Source organism: Podarcis liolepis (genome assembly GCF_965112155.1).
Source record: "Podarcis liolepis genome assembly, chromosome: 3".
In the NCBI taxonomy this organism is placed as follows: Eukaryota; Metazoa; Chordata; class Lepidosauria; order Squamata; family Lacertidae; genus Podarcis; species Podarcis liolepis.
Window position 1 is genome coordinate 49,751,241 of NC_139557.1, and position 13,954 is coordinate 49,765,194.

General features: G+C 40.7%; 1 protein-coding gene across 4 annotated transcripts in view; it reads left to right on the top strand.

Moving 5' to 3' along the window:
- The window catches only part of GRIK2 (glutamate ionotropic receptor kainate type subunit 2), a 440,357-nt gene that overhangs the window by 272,503 nt on the left and 153,900 nt on the right, over positions 1-13,954 (top strand). The gene's annotated exons all lie outside the window — the stretch shown is intronic.

The window sequence follows — 13,954 nt, forward strand, 5'->3', positions numbered from 1 at the left end:
ATGATTAGACACAAGTAAGTAGTCAAGTGGAAGGTCTCGAACCACACATGTTCCTAAAAGTGGAAAAATAGATGCAACAGGGCTGTTCAGGCTGCATAAGACATTCAAAGCTTTGTCTTAAGACCTGTTGAGATAGTATACCTGTGCCTGTACCACTTCAGACTGTAGATTTGGGGGAGGGAGCAAAATTTTTTGAATATATTTCTAGAACCCTTTCCTTTGACAGCCAGTTTTCTAGATGGTTTTTTTAAAAGGCAAACAAAAAAAACAACACACCACTTACATGAAAGCCAGGTCTAACTCAGTTCAGGTCTCTCTACAAACTCTTTCAAGGGCATTTAAATAGTTCTGTGAATAGTTGTTACCTGGCACATGAAGGACAGAGTGAGAGAAATAATTGAAATCTCTAATTTATTAAATGATAAGCTTTTAAAGGCATTTCCAGAGTCCTGTTCAGTATTGTGTTTTCACTTCGTCCTCAGATTTGTGCTTGTTTTTGTGTCTTTATTTTCTTATTTATTTCTTCATTTGTTGTTTGTTTTTAAACATCACAGGGATGTTCTAATTTAGCTCTTTCCTGATTTATGTTTTTAGCCCTTTGAAGACCATCTGTTCAGACTGCATTTTTATTTTGTGGCATACATTTATTTAGCATGTAGATTAAGCATTATTGTTTTATGCCTGAACCATTTCTCTTCACTTAAAGTAATTTCTGTTAATCATTATCAATTACATTTGATTAAGCTTTTTTGGCATATCTCCAGAGCTAGCCTTTCTGGAGCCATACATACGGATTCACAATATTTAATCATATTAGATGCACATAATTTATTTCCTCCCTATTTGTTCAGTCTTGGTCACTGCTTAACAAATAAACATTGGTTAGTACCAACATTGTTTCATATCAAAGTGTACAGGTCACATTCAGAATTCAGCTGAATTCAATGGACTTGTGTTTATTCCATGGGTCTACTCAGACTATGCCTAACACCGAATATCACACTAGGTTAGTGAGCCTTTTTCTTTCTCTTTTGCCCCAGCAGCTTAACTGCTAGATTCTCTTGTTTTTCTTTTCTTTTTTCAAATGATTACAGCATGCTATCCCTTTTCTGTCCCCTATCCTCTTGGCCATCCACAAGATAATTTATTGTGAAAATTTGTTATATGCCAGTAGAGACCACTGTGACTTCTGCATTGTTTGGTCTAATTGCTGAACCCACGAGACTTTGCACTAAACGCTCTGACCTTTTTATTTCCAATGCTATTAGCTGTGACCCAAATGAGCACATCAAGCATGACTTCTTTGTTTTGCCCTTATCACCCTGGTTTTGCTTCTGACAAGCTGAATCCATCTTCTACTGCAACACTCAGCTATTAAACTTCCTTTAAACAGCGCCAATGTAACTCTAGTGAAAAGTATATGTTTTATTTTTGTCTTTGAACTTTTGTGCTTCCTTACTGTTCTCAAAGGGACCCTAAAGTAATCACGACATGTATCAAACCTTGCTGGTTGACACATCAGTACCAGCCCAGTGTTTTATCATCAGCTGAAATCCAAATATAGTCCAGTAGCTAGTCACTAGATGCTGTGCAAAGAGGAGGAGCCACACAATGATGATCCTTAGTGTTCTATCCAAGGAACCATTTGGCCCTCTTCCTTCACCTTATTATTATTATTATTATTATTATTATTATTATTATTATTATTTACTAAAAGTATATACCTCCCTTCATCCGAAGATCACAGGGCAGTTTGCAACAGATTCTTGCCCATCCTGGCTAATAAAAGCAAGCTGCAAAGGGCTGGGCGATGGGCTCTGCAGGGTGGTGAATGCTTCTCTCTGTGAGGGAGCCTTCCCAGACCCGCTGAAAGAGGCGGTTATCAAACTGCTTCTTAAAAAACCATCTTTAGATGCTGCCAATATGGCTAACTATCACCCAGTCTCAAATCTTCCATTCTTGGGCAAGGTGATTGAGCGGGTGGTTGCAGAACAACTCCAGGCACGCCTGGAGGATGCGAACCATTTGGATCCCTTCCAATTGGGATTCAGGCCTCATCATGGGACTGAAACTGCCTTGGTCGCACTGGTTGATGATCTCCGGCGGGCTAGGGACAAAGGTGAGAGCTGTTTCCTAGTTCTGCTGGATCTCTCAGTGGCCTTTAATAAAATCAACCATAACATCCTTCTGGACCGTCTAGAGGAGCTGGGAGCTGGGGGCACTGTTATACAGTGGTTCCGCTCCTTCCTCCTGGGCCATGTCCAGAAAGTGGTGGTGGGTGTTCAGATCCCTGGGCCCTCACTTGTGGGGTGCCTCAGGGTTCTGTCCTCTCCCCCATGCTTTTTAACATCTACATGAAGCCGCTGGGAGAGATCATCAGGGGGTTTGGGCTGGGTGTCCATCAATATGCTGATGATACCCAACTCTACCTCTCTTTCAAATCAGAACCAATAAAGGTGGTGAAGGTCCTGTGTGAGTGTCTGGAGGCAGTTGGAGGATGGATGGCGGCTAATGGATTGAGGTTGAATCCTGACAAGACAGAAGTACTGTTCTTGGGGGACAGGGGCCGGCTGGTGTGGAGGACTCCTTGGTCCTGAATGTGGTAACTGCGCCCCTGAAGGACCAGGTGCGCAACCTGGGAGTCATTTTGGACTCACAGCTGTCCATGGAGGCGCAGGTTAATTCTGTATCCAGGGCAGCTGTCTACCAGCTTCATCTGGTATGCAGGCTGAGACCCTACCTGCCCGTGGACTGTCTCGCCAGAGTGGTGCATGCTCTAGTTAACTCCTGCTTGGACTACTCCACGTGGTGCTACCTTTGAAGGTGACCCGGAAGCTACAACTAATCCAGAATGCGGCAGCTAGACTGTTGATTGGGGATGGCTGCCGAGACCATATAACACTGGTCCTGAAAGACCTACATTGGCTCCCAGTATGTTTCCGAGCACAATTCAAAGTGTTGGTGTTGACCTTTAAAGCCCTAAATGACCTTGGCCCAGTATACCTGAAGGAGCATCTCCACCCCCATTGTTCAACCTGGACACTGAGGTCCAGCGCCGAGGGCCTTCTGGCGGTTCCCTCACTGTGGGAAGCTAAGCTATGGGGAACCAGGCAGAGGGCCTTTTCAGTAGTGGTGCCCACCCTGTGGAAAGCCCTCCCATCAGATGTCAAAGAGATAAACAACTACCTGACATTTAGAAGACATCTGAAGGCAGCCCTATTCAGGGAAGTTTTTAATGTGTGACATTTTAATGTATTTTTAATCTTTGTTGGAAGCTGCCCAGATGGGCAGGGTACAAATACTATATTATTATTATTATTATTATTATTATTATTATTATTATTATTATTATTATTACCATCCTAGGTTAATTGTGTGCAATGAGAAAGGAAGGACTCCTTGAAGACAGAGGGTGGGGGCACAAGGTTTGAAATATGTACATCCAAACCCAACCGTCGTAAGTAAACTTGTAGTACATAGATGAACACTTAGAATTTTTTAATGCCAGGTACACATTAGCATAAAGTAACAGATAGAAAAACATAATAGAACATCAAACATTTTAAACTTCCCTGTTCATACATTACTATTTATTTGAGCTCCTGAGCTGCCGTAAGTGTAACTGTGATAAACATTTAAGCTATCCTCTAAATCACCAAACACTGGGAAGTGTACAGCTCTTAGGATCATTACCAGTCATTCACAAGGCATTTCCAAAATTGCAGCTGTATTTCAAACCAAACTTCAAAGCTTGACGTGCTGCTGGCAAAGGTGCCCACCACATGGCTTTACTCATTGTATTAAGAAAATTGGCACGTTGTTCTTTGGCTATTTTTGGAGAACTGATGAATAAATTCTTCAAGTGTGCAAAAACAGTTCCTCCCTAAAGTTACATTGTAAGTGCAATTGCAGAAGAACACGTCAAAGTAATTTAAAATGGGCTTGGCTCTTATTCATTGTGAACTGCCATGCATAACGCCAAGTCTGAAAGGTGTGTGTAGACTTGTTCAGACTTCTTTGCATTACAGTTGGGGCAGGGGTCATGCCCACTGGCCATGCCTCTGGGTGTGTGTCTTTTTGATTGAGACCCTGTCTCAATGTAAGGATGTACAGGCATGCTGCAAGAACTTGTGATGCACACCTTTCTTAGGAGTATCATTCACACGTGTTAAAGCTATGTCCATAATAAAGTGCAGCGACAAAGTGCGTTCAGAGTGCCTGTTCTCAAATACCCAACCACCCGCATACTCAATTCATATGTTTAATAATAATAATAATAATAATAATAATAATAATAATAATAATGCCCCGCCCATCTGACTGAGTTGTTGCAGAGACTCTGGGTGGCATATAAAGTATAAACACTTGTGGACTCACTTGCCGTGACCCCCCCCACCCCAGGGACAAAAGGCCTAGGCCTTGTTAGGTGTAACAAACTGTACAAGACAATGTTCTGGGATTTGAAAATGGGCCACATAACATTTGAAAATGTTATTGGTTATAGTTGCAGGTAGGCTTTGGCTCAGGCACTGGGTGTATATCAATTCTTAGCCTCCAGGTGGAGAGCTGATGCTTGAACACTCTGATTCATCACCTAAGCACTGTCCTCTCTGACCAACAATTGGTCAATTTGAATGCAAGGGGATAGTGGGCTCCTCAGGAATACAGTGGTACCTTTGGTTGTGAATGCCTCTGGTTGCGCACACTCCGGGTTACGAGTTCCGCTAACCCAGAAGTAGCCGCTCCTGGTTGCAAACTTTGCCCCAGGATGCAAGTGGAAATCGCGTGCTGGAGGTGCGCACGCAGCAGGAGGCGCCATTAGCGAAAGCATGTCTCGTGTTACGAACGATTTCCGGTTATGAACAGACCTCTGGAACAGATTCCATTTGTAACCAGAGGTACCACTGTAACACGTTTTCTGGCTAGTACCAGTGCGTTGGCAGTTTGTTTATTTAGAGAATTCATTTATCCTCTCACCCTCAGTAATACTATTTCCAGGACAGCTGAAAGAGAAGATACACTGAAAAGTTGCAATGTCACACTAGGTTGCATTTACATGTTATGCTACACAGCACTGTATGATCTTTGTCTCGGTTAGATCAATACCAATGTTTGGAAAGGATCAGCAAACTAGGATGTTGAATTTATAAAGCTTATCACTGAGCATATGGGAAACAAAAGCAAACAGCTCTAAACTATGGTTTGCTTGTTTTAGAGTTGGAAACTCCAGTCCTCTAAGATGGGTTCTTTTTAACCTTGCTTAGCACTAGCCATGGTTTGGTGCAAAGTCTGAATTGAGTTTATCACAGCAATGGTAAGGAACGACAATTACCATATTTTTCGCCCTATAGGACGCACTGTCCCATAAGGCGCACCTAGTTTTTTGGGGGAGAAATAAAGGGAAATTTTTTTATCCCCCCCCCCCAGGCTTCCCCCGACCCCAGCTCCCAGAACAGGCAACTCTCCGCAAGCCGCGGGAGCCCAGCACGGGCTCCCGTGCCTTGCGGAGAGCTGCGCGAAGCCTGGAGAGCGAGAGGGTTCGGTGCGCACCAACCCCTCTCGTTCTCCAGGCTTCAGTGAAAGCCTGCATTCACCCCATAGGACGCACACACATTTCCCCTTCATTTTTGGAGGGGAAAAAGTGTGTCCTATGGGGTGAAAAATACGGTAGAAAATGATGGGTTGGATCTGATGAGGTCAACCTGTTTGCACAACAGAACGCCTCTCTCTCTCTCCTCCCCTCCCATTCTCCCAAATCTATTCTGAAGCAGATTTTTAGGCAGCACATGGGCAAAGGGGTAGAGTGGGGCTCCCATGTACAACTGGAAGCCCTTGCACAAACAGCATGATTTCTACCCCACACCAGAGTTAAGTACTGCAAACTAATGAATTCACTGTGCAATTGCCTGTATTAGCTGTTGAGGATCCAGTTGCTGTGAATGGCTACAACTTTAATCTTGTTTCTCATGCAATAAGTACTTGCATCTCTTCAGTGAAGCAATGCATTATTATAGCCATAAAACCAACTGTCTGCAGTTTCCTATTCAGAATTTTCCTTGACAGCATCCTATTAAAGTGCTGACCTTGGTTACTAACTTGAAGTGGGAAATAATCATATCCTTTTAAGATTCTATTCTTTCTCTTGTAATATATAATTACTGTGACAAAATGTTATATAAAATTCAGTCGTATTAGACTTAAATTCTGATTTGAAAAAAATGCTAAATGAAATATAATGCCATATGATGCCAACATTACAGGTCCAACATTGCGTACATCCGTGCACCATTTGGATCGCCCCCAACCCTAATGAAGACAATTAAACTAATGGGAAAATAATTAGAATTTTAAAATAATTTCATAAAAGTGTATAATTTTAACTGATTTTCATTGTACTGAGTTTTTGGAACACTGCGTAGAGACAATTATAATGAAGATGTATATAAATTGTAGAAATAAATAAAATAAATACATTATAGTGAGTCACATGTAAGCATGAGGAGTGAATACTTCTGAAATTCTGAAAGCAGATTGCAATGCTGCAGGTTGATTAGACATGTTCCCATGTTGTCAGTTCAGTCTGCTTGTGTGGTCCCCTGTCTAAGCATCTGGTCAATCCCTGACACAGAGCAAGTTTAGACTGCCCAAGTCTTCCAAGCTCTGGTATGGCTACAGTAACACACAGTTGTGTGGATAAAGGCTAGTGTGATCTTTAAGCCATTTCCATGATTTTGGCCGCACTTTCCTCAAGTGCCTTCATTTTCCCACATAGAATTGTAGAGTTGGAACGAACTACAAGGGCCATCTAACCCAAATTCCCTGCAATGCAGGAATCTTTTGCCAAACGTGGGGCTCAAACCCACAACTCTAAGTTTAAGAGTCATGCTTTACTGACTGAGCTATGAAGTGTTTAGGCTAGCTCACAGTAGCCTTTTTCCTATGTGAGAGGAATGTGCTGGTGTGACTTAGTATCATATATTTTTGTGTCTTTTACAAGAACATAAAAACCTCTGCCTTTCTAGTAATACTCAATGTATTTACATATGAGGGATTTTCACTGAAATGTTTTTAAGTGGAATGGGTATGTCCTATTTCAGCATCTCAATTTTGCGCAGTGTGTTAAAACAGGCATAATTTTACATTTCCTCCAAATAAAGTGAGGTCAGAGTCTTGTCAGGAAGCAGGTGGGCTTATTTCTGTCTCTATTTTGTCTATGCTGAATCACATCTTAATGATTAGTTTACATTTTGCCATATATTTCAAACGCGAAACTGCCCTCTTGCACCAAGATTCTGGCAGCAAAACCCAGATAATCTCATTCAGCAAGTGGAAACCCATTTGTCTGCTTGCGTCTTTATGTAAAGCAGAAAGAAAAACTGCAAGGCAGCAATTTATTTCTGTACAGAAAATGGCATAGTAAAATGGGAGAGAAAACTACTTAGAATGTATTTTGCTGAAATATACGACTTTCACTTCCTTTTTTTATTTCATGCACTGATGTTCAGTTAAGCTACGGTAGATTTAGAGCATAAGCTGCTGTACAAAGCAATACATGCTAAAGATGAGAAGAAGATAACAAATCTGTACTATTGCTTGCTTGAATCATTCATGTCATCCTGAACAACTAGATAACACACAATCTGTTGGACCAACTTTTATGTACATGCATGGGGGAAGGGGTTATTTTTTTGTTTCTGTTCTTGTTTCTATTATGTATTTTATGGTTCTTATCATGTATTTTTATGTTGTGACTGCCCTGAGATCTATGGATGAAGTGGGTATACAAATTCTTCTTCTTCTTCTTCTTCTTCTTCTTCTTCTTCTTCTTCTTCTTCTTCTTCTTCTTCTTCTTCTTCAAGATCATCATTTTACTCATTTAAGTGAGCCATAGAGAATAATAAATATATATATATTATTGAGTATTATTAAGAAAAATCACTAAAAAGCATTTTTTTAAAAAAAAAAGAGAGAGAATAATAAATACTCCTTGTCTGAAAAGAAGTCTATGGCTATAGAGTATCAGAAATTTGTAACTTCATAGTTTGAGCCAATTAAGTGTTCTTGCTAAAAAGCAACCAGCAAGCACACATATGCATGGTAGATTCTTGTAACAAACTGATCAGAGAGGTCTTTGGCTCAGCCCCTGGCGCATGAAAATGTTGACTCATTCTGCAGCTGTTTTTGAGAGATTTCATGCTAAGGTTTATCAGGAAAGAGTTTGATGTTCTCAAAAGTTTAGAAAATCTGCCTTCACACTCACCGTGATATGGGGCACTTGGCAGCCAGCTTCCAGCTGGGCATCTCTTCCTGGAATAGTCTTGTGAACATGAACATGTGATGCCACTGTGAACAAGTGCTTTCACTAAATGCTTTCAGGATTAATCTAAAATGGTAAATGTGATTTTCCCTCTGGGTCCTTTAAAATTTACTTATTTTTACTGGGAAGTTTCAGTCACCACTCAACCATTTCAAAGCAATCCTTGCACTCATTGGAATTCAGAAAAGTGAAAATTTCAAATAATAGCTGTGTATTATGAATTTAATATTAGCTTTAAATGTGTACTGAGTCAAATTTCTCATTCATCCCTTCCAGTTTAGCTTGCAGACTTTGCCTCTATTTTTAACTGGATTGGGAGGCTTCAGCAAACCCAAATTAAAATTAAAAGGGAGAAATGTGTTAATGTGTTTTCTGGGGCTCCACGCAGCTCCATACTGGTGAATATCTGATGCTCATTTCCTCACCATAGCTGTCAACTTTTCCCTTTTTTAAAGGGAAATTCTCTTATTCCGAATAGGATTCCTCGCAAGAAAAGGGAAAAGTTGACAGCTATGTTCCTCACCCATCTCTCCATCCCATCCCATCTCCTCCTATCCAGGTTCTTAGTAAAATGAAATATCTTGTGAAAAGCTAAATTTCAGGAGCATAGGCAAATTCTGGAAATCAATTACTTAGATCCAGATTTCGAAGAAAAGGGAAGTTTCAAACCTTGGCTTTCCATTCCCTGTGCATTTACCCCCCCCCCCCAAATGCTCCAAAGAATTGGGAAGCTCTCGAGGATGGGAGCTGTTTTAGGTGTGTGGTGTTATTTTAAATGGTATTTGTTTTATGTTGTTTTTAGAAGACTGGGGAGAGTGGTGGTACCTGTGTATCTGTGCTGGTACAGATTCTCTTCCCTTTCTTGTAAATCAAACATGATTTGAATGGTCAGTAAAGAAAACCGAGCTCAAACAAATGCACTGCAGCCCACAGGAGTTCTTTGTAAAACACAGGCCTCCCCACCCTGCAGTTATCAAAACTATGACCATTTTGCTGGTTGATAGTAGTGTGATCTGGCCCAGAAACTTTGTCTAAACCAACATAAGTTCTTTATGGATTATAGACTTCTGCAGTTTTCATTTCATTCATTTTTTCTAATATTTATGCTTTTAATATTTGTACATTGCCTGCAACCCAGATAAAATTTAATAAAGCACTTATTAAAAAACACATTCAGGCAAACAAGTGTGCTAGCATGCCATGACTACAGGCTAGCATTTGTACTGTAGACTTTAATGCAAGCAAACTAGCAGTGGATATATAAAAGCACTGTCTGTGTCTTTTGTGGCAACAATTTGTTGTTAACAATTTTAAAAGTTAGACAGCTAGCAACTAACTGAAAATACGTGGGCGATTAATTAAACATGTACATTATGAAAAAGGCATGTAAAACATGAAAGGTAAATATAGAGCCAAAACCAAACTAACGTTGTACTCCAATTCTGTACTATTTACATATCTGAGAAAAAGTCTCATTGAACTCTATGGGATTGCTTCTGTGTAGGATTGCACTGCTAAACATTCCAAGAAATTATTATAATATTGTGTTCTTCTTAGAGAAGTCAGACTGGGATAGCTCAGTGTCATGTAAATACAGACTCTTTTCAAATAGGGGAGTTGAATGTGAGATTAACTGGTAACTAAAGCCATGTACATTTTGAACTGCGGTTAATGGAGGTGCCATTAGTTTGATAGGGGCTTGCCTAAGTCATGTGCAAATCCTTAAGTGAAGCAATGTTGGACCTGGACAATGTCTGTATAGGAAGCCAATGTTAAGCACAGTGTAATCTGCTGAAAGCTCTTTAGCGGAAAGGCAGGAAAGAAATGTAACAAATAAGTACAGTGTTAAAATCCAATAAGTGCTTCCCTCTGCCTTCATAAGTACATAAACTCTGGGTTGTGCTGTGGAGATATAAGTCACCCTCCAGTTAAAAACAATGCCATTGATTGCACCCTTGGCGAACGCCTGTTGAAACTGTAAGCAGAATGTTGCCTCTACTTCATAAAACAAAAGCTGTGAGGAACAACAGCTGAGCTTTTAAAACTCGTTTGCTGCGAGGCAGCCCTCGCAGGTGGACAGCCTTTATATTTCCTAAAACTACTTTTACTAAAACTATATTTGGCGTGCAGTGAAATTTTTCATAGGGGAATAGTTAGGGCCAGAGGTGCCAGCTTGTGAGGGGGATTGGGGAGGGGACTAGCCTAAGGGGACTAGCCTGGCCCCCTTAGTCCAATGACCGCATGCCACTGATTTTTACTATCTGTTGGGGCCAATAGAAAGATTTTTTTCAAACCTGTTTGTGGGATAGAAATGCCAGGGTGTGTTTGACAGTTGGGAACAGACCATATCCCATAGCCCAGTGATGGCCAAACTTGGCCCCCCAGCTGTTTTGGGACTACAACTCCCATCATCCCTAGCCAACATGACCAGTGGTCAGGGATGATGGAAATTGTAGTCCCCAAACAGCTGGAGGGCCAAGTTTGGCCATCACTGCCATAGCCCCTCCTTCAAAAAACCCTGATTGTGGCAAGCAAAGGCATCTTCAGCATGGGAGGGGCACCACTGGAAAGCAAGGGATAATCTTTCCTCCCCAAGAGGCAACTTCCCTCACAAACACCTCTCCTCTGTTATAATTAGGTTTCAAAGAAGCCTCCTATTGAAGCCAATAAACTCTTGCTAAAGCCTGTTTCCAGCATGGGAGCAGGGAGGGGATTAGTTGTTAAGAAGTCACAGGTGTGAGGGCTAATTAACTATCCCTTTCCCAAAGCATGGCCCACATTGCAATTAGGCTTAAGGGAGGGATTCTATTGGCTGGAATGCTTCTTTGAAGCCTCATTGCAGCAGTGGGAGGGGTCTCTGCAGGTGCAGGTGCTGTTTTGGTGATCCACAGTTTACAGATATTTCTGGCATGGTCATGGATGAGTCTTTTCTTAGCCTGGTAAGTTTATTACACTATTGATATTCCCTTTGATGGTCTGTTCATGTTTATTAACAGACTGCAGACTTGGCTTTCCTCTTAGCTGCTTTGTTGGGTTTTCTTTGGGATAGGAATGTGGGTTATAAATACGAAATGAAGTGAAATTTTCCAGTCTAATAGAGACCAGCATAACCAGCCACTTATATGTTGCATGGCCAACTCTTTGAGCAGTTTTCTTATATAGGGGTTTCTTTGTGATAGTTGTGATATATGGACTTGCTTAAATATATGTTTTTGTTGGCAGAGGTGAGCACCATAGCTAGCCTCAATACAACCTACTGGCTCCACTGTTGAAGGAGTGACCAGCTCAAAGTTGCCACACTCTACAAGTTAGTTTTTTCAGACATTGAAAAGTCTTGAAGCTCTTGAAACTTCATAGTTAAATAATATCAGGTTTCCTCTTTTATTAGTTGGGTGTGGTTTTATGCATGACTTTGCCCAGTTGTGATACTCATGAACTTCTATGAGATCTCTGTGAGTTTTAGTTGCAGATTCAGAAATGCGTATAAATATGTGGGTTTTGCTTTAAATTTTGATTGTTGTAATTATTTTTGCATTATAACTGTGTTGGCTGAAAAGCAGCCTGTAAATAAACCTTTATCTACTGTAGCAAGTTCACCAAATATAGGGCCATGGTAAAAGGCTTTTACTCATAATATTTTGTTCTATCAAATAGAATTGAAATGCTAAAATGCAAAAGATCTCATTTGTTATGGAGATGTAGGTGTTTGCAGAGTGATGACATGACATCTTCATGAGTGTCAACCATAAGCGTGTTTTATTATCTCAGTTGGCTGCTTTGCCCTGTAATTGGAAAGAGAGGTGCAATAAAAATGTGTGGTGGTACACAGAGCTGAAGGTATAACCGTATTTTGCATAACTTAGACATTCTCTTTGGAGTAATGATCATCATGTTAATGTTGTGGTTCTCTATGGAGGTTGGAAGTGATGCTCTTAAGCTTGATCCTCTGAACTTTTAATACACCACAAAATCTGTTTAACACAGCGGGCATATTGTATCTAATAAAAAACAATAAATACAGCAGAAGCTATAGTTTGTGGAGGAGTTGTCAAGTTAGCATAGGGGGAAAAGCATGGCAAACTTCACCTCTTCAAGTTAGGCAATCAATTTTTGGTCTTGCATAAATGCTCTTCAATATAATGAAATTAAGGTACAGTATATTAAGCCAGTTGTAGGATTCCCACTCTCCAAATCTGTGTGAAAGGGCCTGTTTGTTTGTGTTCGGCTAACCAGCTGATAAACAGAAGCAGTAGTAGCCAGAGTGTGCTACAATTGATGGTAGTGTTCCCTGAGTGGAGTTCTGCTTAGGCCGCTCCAACCAGCAAGATGCAAGAAGAAAGAGACATTTTTTTGCTGATTTCTCCTTCAGTGGCACCTCCTATGATGTTCTCAAAGGTGCCACAAGAATCTTTGTTCTTTTGGAGGAACAGGCTAACACGGCTACTTCATACTATGTATGAGAGTTATTTATAAGTTCTTTTAGAGCATGCTGCTCACATGTAAATGTGCTACAGATATGCTCAGGGAGCATGGACAAATGTGCTCAACTCTTCCCCTTAGTGTTGCTGTGCCTGTAAACCTCAAGGCAATGTAAAGTTGAGCCTGAAGCAGGGAAGCTCCTCTACTTATGGAGGCTTCCCACATGAGTTAGAATGCTGTTTTTTTTAGGGGGGTGGGAATAGCAGTGTTGAAGCAGCCCAGAGCTTTAGCGTCTCCACTCCCCCTGGTTGTGTGTAGCATTTACATGCCAGCACTGCATACAAATAGGGCTGTGGAGTCAAACTAAATAACCACTACATTCTGTAACAGGTGTGTTTGCCACCCTAGGGTCCTATGGAAGGGAGGGCAGGATTAGAAATATAATAAATAAATTGAATGAAAATAATTAACCCATTTGAAAATGGAGCGCCTGTGTTTGAGCAACTGTATGGCAGTATCGTTGATGCTTCTGAAGTCAATGACAAACCCTTTTCTTTCAAGAATCAGAAAAGGGGGGGAGTTGATTTGAATACAAAGTTTTTACATTGCTAAGGGGAAAAATGAACATCTTAAAGTGAACTTGAAAATCAGACTTCATGACTATGATCCAGAGAGCTCCCCTAAGAATATGAAAGTGCCTCTGCATTCCCAGTGGTAAATTTAGGAGTGGCAACAGAGAGTAACAGCAGTTTCTGACTTTGCTTTTCAAATTGCTTTTGAAACTTGTTAGTATTCGCAACTGCATTTTTTAAAATAAAAAAATCAGGGGGAGTCAAAGATGCCACTATTTAGTACAGATCTAATTGCATGGTTCTCTGTATTGATTGTGGTTCAAGGGTTTAAAATGTGAGCCTAATTCTCTTGTTGCGTGTCAATCATAGCAGGTTAAATGAAATGGAGAATGTTTTAATGCTTAAAATCCATCCAGCCCTCCAGTACATATTTTGAAGGGAGACCCCCACCCCCACAACCTTCAAATAGAGCATGTTATAAATGAAATATTAAATGGAATTCCACAAGTGGTCACTTCTTTTCAGATTTTTTTCTCCATATCTTGAATGGTATCTGTAAACACTGCAGTGTTCAAAACTCTTGGCGGAAGAGTAGCAGTATAAATCAGCTTCTTTACTGGAGGAGGAGCAGAAGCAGAGCTTTAAA